This window comes from Lissotriton vulgaris, chromosome 1_2 (genome assembly GCF_964263255.1).
Source record: "Lissotriton vulgaris chromosome 1_2, aLisVul1.2, whole genome shotgun sequence".
Lineage (NCBI taxonomy): Eukaryota > Metazoa > Chordata > Amphibia > Caudata > Salamandridae > Lissotriton > Lissotriton vulgaris.
In genome coordinates, this window is record NC_141686.1 from 240,150,205 (window position 1) to 240,160,684 (window position 10,480).

Genomic DNA, 10,480 nt, shown 5'->3' on the forward strand with positions numbered 1-10,480 from the left:
GTCAAGGAGGATCACTGCCACTGATCCTCCTTGGTCCAAGATTTTTCTGGATTCTTCGGTGACCTTGAGGAGGGCGGTCTCGGTTCCGTGCTTGGGTCGGAAGCCTGTCTGGGTGGGGTCTAGCAGTTGGTTGGTTTCTAGGAAGGTGACCAGAAGGCTGTTGATGTATTTCTCCAACACCTTGCTCAGCCAGGGAAGCAGGGAGATTGGCCGATAGTTGCTGAACTCTAATGGGTCCAAACTGGGTTTTTTCAGCAGTACTTTAACCATGGCCCTTTTCCATCCAGGCGGGACCGTGCCGGAAGGAGATAGAGGCATTCAGGAGGTCCATTATGATGGGCAGGGTGACCTGAGATGCCGACATTATAATGTCTGGTGGAGCTGGGTCGTTGGGGGAGCCAGATTTGACTTTCCGGGCTACAGTTTCCAGAGATGCCAGATCTAGAAGGGGGAAGTGAGCTAGTGTAGTGGGGGTCTGTGGGGTAGGGGTTGCCAAGACTGAGTTAGACGAGGCTGGGGCGGAGGTGGCCAGGGGGGGAAAGGAGGCGTAGATTTTGTCAATTTTTTGATGGAAAAATGCTGCCACATTGTTGCAGTGCTCTGTGGATGTGATGACAGGTAGGCTGGGTGGTAGCTTGGTGAGATTTTTTACTATTAGGAAAATCTCCCTAGGTTTTGATTTGGCTGACATGATTTTGTTAGAAAAATATGCCGCTTGAGTGGCTTTGATTTCTTCTTTGTACTCTTTAAGTAGCGTTCGATATTGGGTTTTTTTTATTGGAGAGAAGTCCAGACGCCATTTCCTTTCAGCTTTCCTGCATAGGCGTTTCTTTGCCCTGAGGGCCTCTGAGTACCATGGTGCCGATTTATGGGAACGTTTTAGAGTGGTTTTTCTTTTGGGGAGAGTGTTGTCAAGGGATTGGGTGATCCAGTCTTCATAGGTCTGGTTAGCTAGGCATGGATCCTTGTCATGGAGAGGAGGGTTGCTAGCGAGTTTGCTCATCCATTTGTCAACTGGAAGGCGGGACCAGGCTCTGGCTATTCGTACTGTGGGTTTAGTGGTTGGGGGTTTGAGTGTGGTCCAGGTGAAGGGGACTAGTAAATGGTCAGTCCATGGAAGGGGATTGGTGGGCTAGATGTAAGATCTGCACAATTGCTGAACACAGGGTCCAGCAAATGGCCTTTGACGTGAGTGGGGGACCTAACGATTTGAGTTAGCTGCAGCGCTGCTAGGTCATTTATCATCATGGTAGCTATGTGATCGGTTGTGAAATCAAAGTGGCAGTTAAGATCCCCTAACAGGGTGAATTTCGAGGAAGTACTGACACGTTCCGCCACAATCGAGGCGAGAAGGTTGTGGAATTGTTTGGGAGGGCCTGGAGGGCGGTAAATTAGAGTACCTGTGAAGCAGGTGTTAGGGGAGAGTTTGAGGCAGAAGGCTAGGCTCTCGCAGTCAGGTATGGTCTCCGGAATAACTCGACAGAGGAATTGGTCTTTGTAAATAATAGCTAAACCTCCTCCTCTGCCCTCAGGGCGGTCCAGCCAAGTGATTTGGAAGCCGGGAGGGAGAGCTGTGATTACCGCGGGGTCTGAATCTGTGGCCAGCCATGTTTCTGTTAGGAAAACAATGTCTGGCATACGTTCTTCCAGCAATAATGCAAACTCTGCCCTGTGTTTGGGCAGGGATCTGCAGTTGAGCAAGAACATGCGGTACTCATGTGAATGGTCTGGCGCCGGCTTAGGTTTCAGGGTTGATTGGCAGGAGGGGCAGGTATGTGGGATGTTTTCTGCATGAAACTGGGACTGAAGGCAGTCCCTGCCGGTGGGTCTTAATCCCATGAGAGTTTCCGAGCTGTAATGTCTGAGTTTTGTAGCCGGGGATGTAGGGGGGGTAGCCCTAGGCCCGGTCTCGGCACGGACGAGCACAGACGAGCTTACCTTATGCGCGCATTCGTCGCGCCCGCTGCGCTCGTCCGCTGCGCTTCCGTAACATGCACATGTTTTGAGGGGAGGGGATAGGTGGAGGCGTGGCCTCTAGTGGGCGAGTCCCAATCAGGGCGAGGGGAGATAATTAGGCGGGAAATGCGGCGATTTCGCCCTTACCAATGCTCGTTTTCAGCGTGGAAAGGTGCCTGCACACAAAGGATGTGTCCCAGGAGGGGTGAGTGAGTTAAAATTCAAGTGCCAAAAAATACAGTATTTAAGTTTTAAAACAGTGAGTAATTCCATCTCCTTCTACTCCCGGCTGCGCCTCAGGAGGGTCCAAGGTATCTGACTCGCTTGTAGTTCAGCGTGTTTTTTATAGCTAGGACTAAGGGGGCGTGGCCTCTAGTGGGCGTGTCCCAATCAGGGCGAGGGGAGATAATTAGGCGGGAAATGCGGCGACTTCGCCCTTACCAACGCTCGTTTTCAGCGTGGAAAGGTGCCTGCACACAAAGGATGTGTCCCAGGAGGGGTGAGTGAGTTAAAATTCAAGTGCCAAAAAATACAGTATTTAAGTTTTAAAACAGTGAATAATTCAATCTCCTTCTAATAGGATGGTCATAAGTTGGGTCTGCCCCTCCGCTAGCTTGAGTAGGTTATCTGCTTGGTTTTGTATTGCCTGGGTAAAGGTTGTCCGGTCCGCCTCTGCTTGGGTGGACGTCTGTCCTATGGCCCATTCTAATTTTGCCTGTCCATCCTTCATTTGCTGAATCAGAGTCTCCATCCTTTATCGGACGGTGGTTCGCCTCTCCAATCTCCTAAATGGCTCGCCACTTGTGAGATTCTACAGCGGGGCCACTGAATTATCGAGGGGAGACACAGGCTGGTTTAGAGATGGTATTTTATTTGCACGTTTTATTAAAGAGTTCCTCGCTCCTACAGAGCTTGAAGATAAGGCAGACAGCAGTCTTGAACTTCCCCAACTGACTTGTCTTCCCGGGAGTCTCTCTCGGCTTCGCTCCGGCAGGACAGGCACACGGCAACCAAAACAAAAGAAATAAAGAACTTTAGGAGACGGGTTACTTGACCATACGTCTCTAAGGGAACGGGTGTGAGGAGTCACCGGAGGCTGTCACCAGACTAAGGAAAATAAACCCGGGGGGGCATAGACCAGGAATGGAGAATGGTGAGAGGAACAAATACAAAGAAAGAAAGTCACCACCAGTACAGCCCCGTGACCTCCCCGTAACTTTACCCCGTCCCTCCCCGTGAGAAAACGTTCCGTATACGACCCCGTACCTTTTCCAGCCACACTTCCCTTGAAGCGTGGCGGGGCGATTCGTGGTCTCGTTGGCCTCCTGGCTCCTTGGTGTTTTCGTCCCCTCCGTCTCCGATGCGAGCCGTCCGTCCTCCGTTCTCCTCCGGACTCGCCTTCCGTCCTCCGCTCTCCTCCGGACTCGCCTTCCGTCCTCCGCTCTCCTCCGGACTCACCTTCCGCCCTCCGCTCTCCTCCGACGTCGCCTCTCGTCTCGCTTCTTCTGGGAAGGCTTCCTTATCCGCCTCCGGGCCGCTTGATTGGTCCGCGTAGGGTGACCTCAGGATGAAAGGCTCCTCCTCAGGGAAGCCCAGGCTGTATTAAAGGGCCCGAAGGTATCCTGTGGACAGGGTGGAAAGGAACAGACGTTAAAGTCCTCACCCCGTCCGACCCCGGCAGCGGCCCCCTGACACAGGGATAGCTGCCCCGCCAGGACTAATGGGTGGAGCTCTCCCAGCGGGCCCTGGAGCATTAATGGAAATGACGGGAGACGGAGTGGACAGTCGCATGCCATCTCCAGCAGGACTGGAAACCATGGATGAGACTTCCAAACTGGGGTGACCAATAAAATCTCCGCTTCCTGCCGAGACACTTGATTCACTACTCTGGGAATCAAGCTAAACGGAGGAAATGCATAGTGGAGACTTTGAGACCATCCTGTGTGAACGCATCTGTCCCTCTCGCCAAGGATTCTGGCCTCGAGCTGAAGAAGGACTCCAGCCTGGAGGCAAAAAGATCTATGTGGAACGGACCCCACAGGGATTATACCTGGCGAAACAGGGACGGGTGAAGCTTCCAATCGCTGTAAATTTTCAGGTGGCAGAACTGCCAGTACGCTACCGCATTGTCTCGACCCGGAAGGTATTCCGCAATCACTGTAATTTGATGTGCTAGGCAAAAATGCCAGAAATCCTTGGCGATCTCTGCCAACAAATCGAGAATCCGGTCCCCCCCGAACTTGTTTATAAAGCGCACAGCATAGATATCGTCCATTCTTAATAGAATACAACACAATACCTTCCTGGGAGAGAGAGTGTGAATCGCAAATGACCCCGCCAGGAGTTCGAGTCAATTGATGTGCAATTCCAACTTCTGGAGAGACCATCTGCCCCCATGTTCACATCCCCACAGTGGGCTCCCCAACCCGACCGGCTGGCTTCTTATTCTATGATCAGCTCCGGTCGAGATCCGAAGATTGCCCGACCATTCCAAGCATCCATGTGGGTTAGCCACCACTGAATCTCTGCCCCGACTTCGTCCGTCAGGGGAACCTGATCCGAATAAGAGAGGCCCTTCTGGAGATGTCTGATTTTGAGGCGCTGAAGGGCTCGATAATGCAACGGCCCCGTAAATATCGCTTGCATGGAGGAGGATAAAAGGCCCACCAAAAGTGCGATCGCCCGTAAGGACATCAACTGCGTATCTAGAGTCTTCCTCAATTCTTTCTTCAAATCCCTCGGCTTCTGTTTGGGAAACAAGAGCTGGGCTGACTCTGTATTGATTACAAACCCCAAGAACTCCAACCACTGCATTGGAAGGGGGATCGACTTTGCTTTGTTTATGACAAACCCCAGGCTCTCTAACAATGTCATCGTTATCTGTAGATGGAGAGCTGCTAGGTGCGCAGAGGGAGCCATGATCAGAATGTCGTTGAGGTAAACTATTAAGCGTATACCCTGCTCCCAGAGATGTGATATCATCTGCTTCAATAACTTGGTGAAACACCAAGGAGCTGAGGAAAGACCGAAAGGCAGGACCAAGTATTCCAGACGCCTGCCGCGCCATTGAAATTGCAGGAACCTGCAATTGGGAGGGAAAATGGGAACCATCAGATATGCATCCTTGAGGTCGAGACGGACCAACATATCCGCTTGTCTCCGGATGTCCGCCAGAAGATGGATCCCTTCCATCTTGAAGGGACGGTAGAGTACAAAGAAGTTGAACTCTTTCAGGTTCAGTACGAGCCGGTAACCGCCGTACCTCTTTTGGACCAGAAAGACATTGCTGCAGAAACCCGCAGGCTCCCCTTCCACGCAATAGGCAACCACGTGTTTCTCCAGCAAGTCGTCTATTTTGTGAGCTATAAAAAGCTTGTCTTGTTGGGAAAAATACAGAGGGGTTGGGGGGACCCCTTGCCGGGGAGTCTGAAAGAAATCTATGTGAAAACCTTGCACTGTCTGAAGGACCCAGGTGTCCTGAGAAATAACCTGTCAGTTGTGAAGGAAGTGGCGAATCTGATCTCCCAGAGGATATAGAGACAGAGACAGTGGACTTACCTGCTGTTATCTGATGTTGGGCGTTCCCTCTGTGACCACCTTGATGGAAGCGGCGGCAGCTGAAATGTCTTGTTGGATAAAACGTGCCGCCTCTGGTGAGGTCTTGATAATCTCCTCGACCCCGGCCATCACTCCCTCTGGGAGGGACTTGCTGGTATTGGCGGCCTGGCGAGCTGCCCCTGCCTCGCCCGGCCCGTCCAAAATGGCCCGCATGGAACACCCGCTTGATGTTAGCTTGGGCTTTGTCTAAGGAGGTGAAAGTTCCCACGTATTTGGAGATGTCCTTTACAAATCGCTCTCCGAATAAAAGCCACTTGCCATCTGCAAAGGCACTCGGCTCCACTGATGCTAACTCCGATAAATTAGTGTCCATGCGCATTAGGAGGGACTTTCTGCGCTCCGAAGAAATGGCGCAATTTGCGTTGCCCAAGAAGCAGATAGCGCATTGCGTCCACCCAGCAAGAATATCCGGGTCGATTGGATCACCAGACTCTTTAGCTACCAGAGCCAGTTCCAGGATTTTCAAGAAGGGGCCGATTTTGTCTAACAATTTATCCTGGCACTCTTGGTAGATTTGATCGATGCCTTTCTTGGGATACTTCTGAAATTTCTTCAGGAAGGCCAACATATTTGGATCAATATACAGCGTCTACGTGACCTTGTCTGGCACATATGGGTGAGGGCATTCCGACCGCAGCCGGTTCCTGACCTCCTTGTCAAAACTGCGCCGCAGATTTTGATGAATGTAGTACGCCACCTCCGGAGGAGAGGCCCAATCGGATGACCTCGGGTGCACTATATCTTGCGGGTTGAAGTAGAATGGATTTGTGGGTTGGTAAACTTGAGGGGATTGCGGACGAATTGAGGCCTTCTTGGCCTTCTTGTTCTTAGGGGACACAGTAGGTCCGGTGGAGTCAGTGTCCGTACCAGTGTCAGTATGTATCCGTAACCACATTGGATGAAGAGGAGAGTCGAAGATCCTGAATATGAGTGATCTCTGGCAGAAGGGGGGGGGCAATTTAGTAGGGCCTGCGCATGCGGCCAGCTGGGCGCTTTAGTGGAAGCAGGTTTTCCCCCTGCAGACAACATGGAATGGTTCGCAGTATCATGCTGGAGCAGCCCATGGCGTTTCGCGAAATTCTCAAGTTGCACCGTAATAGGTTTCAAAGCGGCCGCCAGTGCCTCATTAACAGTCTTAGGAAACGCTACCTCCACCACCTTATTGAGGGAATCCTGTACGGATGCATCCAGGGCATCCACAAGATTGTCTTCTAGGAGCGGGCCATGCTCCTCCTCATAGTACCCATGCTTATCCTCCTCCAAGTAGGCCCAGTCTTCCATGCCCAACGTACAGCTGGAGACACTTGCGACAATAAGGATAATGTAGATCCCAAAGGAATCGACCAAGGGGGAGCAGCCCTGGTGCAAATTACAAATATATTATAGAAATGCTCCTCAGCAAAGCTGTAGTCAACAGAAAAATCAGCCTGAAGGCGTCAAGAGCCACTTCAAACAGATACAACAAGCCTGCACTCAGCTTGGGGCCTGCCTTATTGTTCAGCTCAGGAAAGGCGTCTGTGAAGGATACAATAGAAAAACAACCTCCGCCCGAAGTGCGTTTAAATATGCACACGGAGCGAGGAGGAACAAGATTGGGCTTCGCGTAGCCCAAAACAAGCCCAATTGGGCTACGCGACGTGAGGCTCAGTAAATATTAAGGGTGGGCGTAGTTGGCGGAGTACCACTACACGGAATTCTGCGGAATTGATAAAAAACTCCGTGAATTCCGCTCCGCAACTTCATCTCACCACAATTATGAAAACAGAATCCTCACATAGCCTTGGTAAAACGACAAGTAACCTTATTACATGCTAAAATATAAATAATCATCTCACAAAAGTGAAAATGAAAATACAGCAAGCTGTGAGAGAGGTGATGATTTTGATGTCCTCGCTAATCTAGGGAGAGAACCAAGCAGATGCCTTGAACACAAAGAACACATCCTGCTGACTGATTGGTGGTGGGCCTATCCTCCTAGGGGCACCCCAAGCACAGTTACGGGCAGAAAATACAATCCCAACCAAAGGCCCTGCAAAGCATTATGGAACAATATTCTAGGGTGCAATTAATATTATAGTATCCAATATCAAAAAATTCCTCAAGGGGCAGGCTCTCGGGATCAGCTGAGAGCTAATACTATAATATTCAATAAACTCTAGAATATCACCCCATAATGCTTTGCCGGGCCTATGGTTGGCATTGTATATTTTGCCCATAACTTTGCTTGGGGTGGTCCTAGGAGGATGCGACCACCACAATCATTGAGCAGCATGATATGCTCTTTGTGTTAAAGGCACCTGCTTGTTCCTCCCCCTAGGTTAGGGGGGACCCCAAAATCATCACCTCTCTCATTGACTGACATTTTTCAAAGCTCACTTTTGTGAACTAGTTACATGCTTTGTAGCATGTAAAGGTAACATTGTTTTATCAAAGGGATGTGTTTACAGTAGCCTATTCCAGAGTTTTTGTGTGAACTCCGTTATCGTGTATTAATAAAAGCTTTAAACAGAAATCTCACATACCTTTAGTAAAAAAAAAATGTTTTATCTTTGCATGCTAAAATACATATAGCCATCTCACAAAAATGAAAATACAGCAAGCAGTGCTTTCAATTAAACAATAAATATTTCTATCTTTACATGCTAAAATGCATATAGTCATCTCACAAAAGTAAAAAATGAAAAATAGCAAGCAGTGAGAGACGTGATAATTTGAGGCCCTTCCTAACCTAGGGAGAGGACCAAGCAGATGCCTTGAACACAAACGGCACATCATGCTGAAATGATTCGGTGGTGGTCCTATCCTCCTAGGACCACCCCAAGCACAGGTATAGGCAAAAATACAATCCCAACCAAAGGCCATGCAAAGCATTATGGGATGATTTCTAGAGTGCAGTGAATAATGTAGTATCCAATATCAAAACACTCCTCAAGGGGCAGGCTCTCCAGCTCAGCTGAGAGCTAATACTATAATCTATACTACTATTATAAAGAGAGAACTTGCACCTTTTGGCCAGGTAAACTCAGGAACCACAGCACCAATCACAACACCTAATACAGCGTTGGAAAGGGCAGTTGCAGCAGAAGGACATAGGCTATGCAGACGCCCACCATATACATTTAAAATGTAAAAGAACCGTGCCAGCAAAGTAGTCCCTTGTGGGCGTGTCTGCATTGTGCTGTGGGTGTGTGCTGGGGGGCGTGACAATCGCTGGGGGCATTCCGTCACGAGTGTTGTTTTTTCTTCCCAGGTTCTATACATTCCTGCTCCCTTTAATTAGTAATTCAGTGGAGGTCCCATTCTCTTAGTACCACCCCAAGCACAGTTATGGGCAAAAATACAACTAAAAGGCCCTGCAAAGCATTATGGGATAAGCTTAGCATAATTTTTAGCATTCATGAAAGGGTTTCAATGTTTTTGAATTTTACTCATCAGGGACATCTTGGGACAACGAGGTGAACTGCAGCTTGATGTATAATATTTTAAATGCTATTGCATTTGCCTCATCAGGGACATCTAGGGACGGCGAGGTGAACTGCAGCTTGATATATAATATTTTAAATGCTATTGCATTTGCATCATCAGGGACATCTAGGGACATGACGTGAACTGCAGCTTGATGTGTAATATTTTAAATGCTATTGCATTTGCCTCATCAGGGACATCTAGGACCATGAGGTGAACTGCAGCTTGATGTACAATATTTTAAATGCTATTGCATTTGCCTCTTGGGGACAACTGGGGAGAACGAGGTGAACTGCAGCTCTTTGTAGAATTATTTGGATACTATAATATTCACTTCCCACTGCTAATCTCGTCCCATAATGGTTTGCAGGGGCTTGATCTCAAAATCATCATCTCTCTCACTGCTTGCTGGAAGCTAATTTCACTTTTGTGAAATGACTATATGCATTTTAGCATGTAGAAATACTTGTTATTTTACCTTGAATATATGAGGTTTCTGTTTTAATAATTGGAAATCTGACAGAACGAAATATTGCGGATTTATTGTACCAAGTTCGCGCCAATTCCGCCCACCCCTACTTTAAATACCCCTGCACCCCATAATCATAACCCACCCTTACTCTATAAAATACCCCAACATCATTAAACACTAACCCATCTTAACCCTATAAATCTACCCTGTACCCCAAAACCCAAACATACCCCTGAACCCAATAAATACCCCTGTACCTCAAAACCCAAACATACCCCTGAACCCTAAAAATACCCCTGTACCCCAAAACCCAAACCTACCCCTGAACCCTAAAATACCCCTGTACCCCAAAACCCAAACCTAGCCCATAACCATTAAAATACCCCTGTACCCCAAAACCCAAACCTACCCCTGAACCCTAAAAATACCCCTGTACCCCAAAACCCAAACCTAGCCCAGAACCCTAAAATACCCCTGTATCCCAAAACCCAAACCTAGCCCTGAACCCTAAAAATACCCCTGTACCCCAAACCCCAAACCTAGCCCTGAACCCTTAAAATACCCCTGTACCCCAAAACCCAAACCTACCCCTGAACCCTAAAAATACCCCTATACCCATAAAAACCCAAACCTAGCTCTGAACCCTAAAAATACCCCTGTACCCCATAACCCAAAACTATGTCTCAACCATTAAAATACCCAAACACCCCAAAACATATACCTCAGTACCCCAAAACATATACCCCTATACCCATACTTGCCTTATCCAAACATTTTTAAACAAGCATTAGAAATGCAATCGGGCTCGGATTTATTTGAGTTTGAGCTAATGGCATTGTAAATGCCAATGTATTGTTGCTATGTGTTATGGAGTGTGTTCATGTGGTGTGTACTGCCAGTGATCTCCTTGTGAGTGTGAGAATATTGCACCGTTACTGCCTGTGATGTCCTTCTTGTGAGTGTGAGAAG

The 10,480-nt window shown here is 48.5% G+C and overlaps 1 pseudogene; it reads right to left on the reverse strand.

Moving 5' to 3' along the window:
• Positions 1-262: 262 nt before the first annotated feature.
• LOC147736417 (uncharacterized) lies at positions 263-6,855 on the reverse strand (annotated as a pseudogene).
• Positions 6,856-10,480: the final 3,625 nt, after the last annotated feature.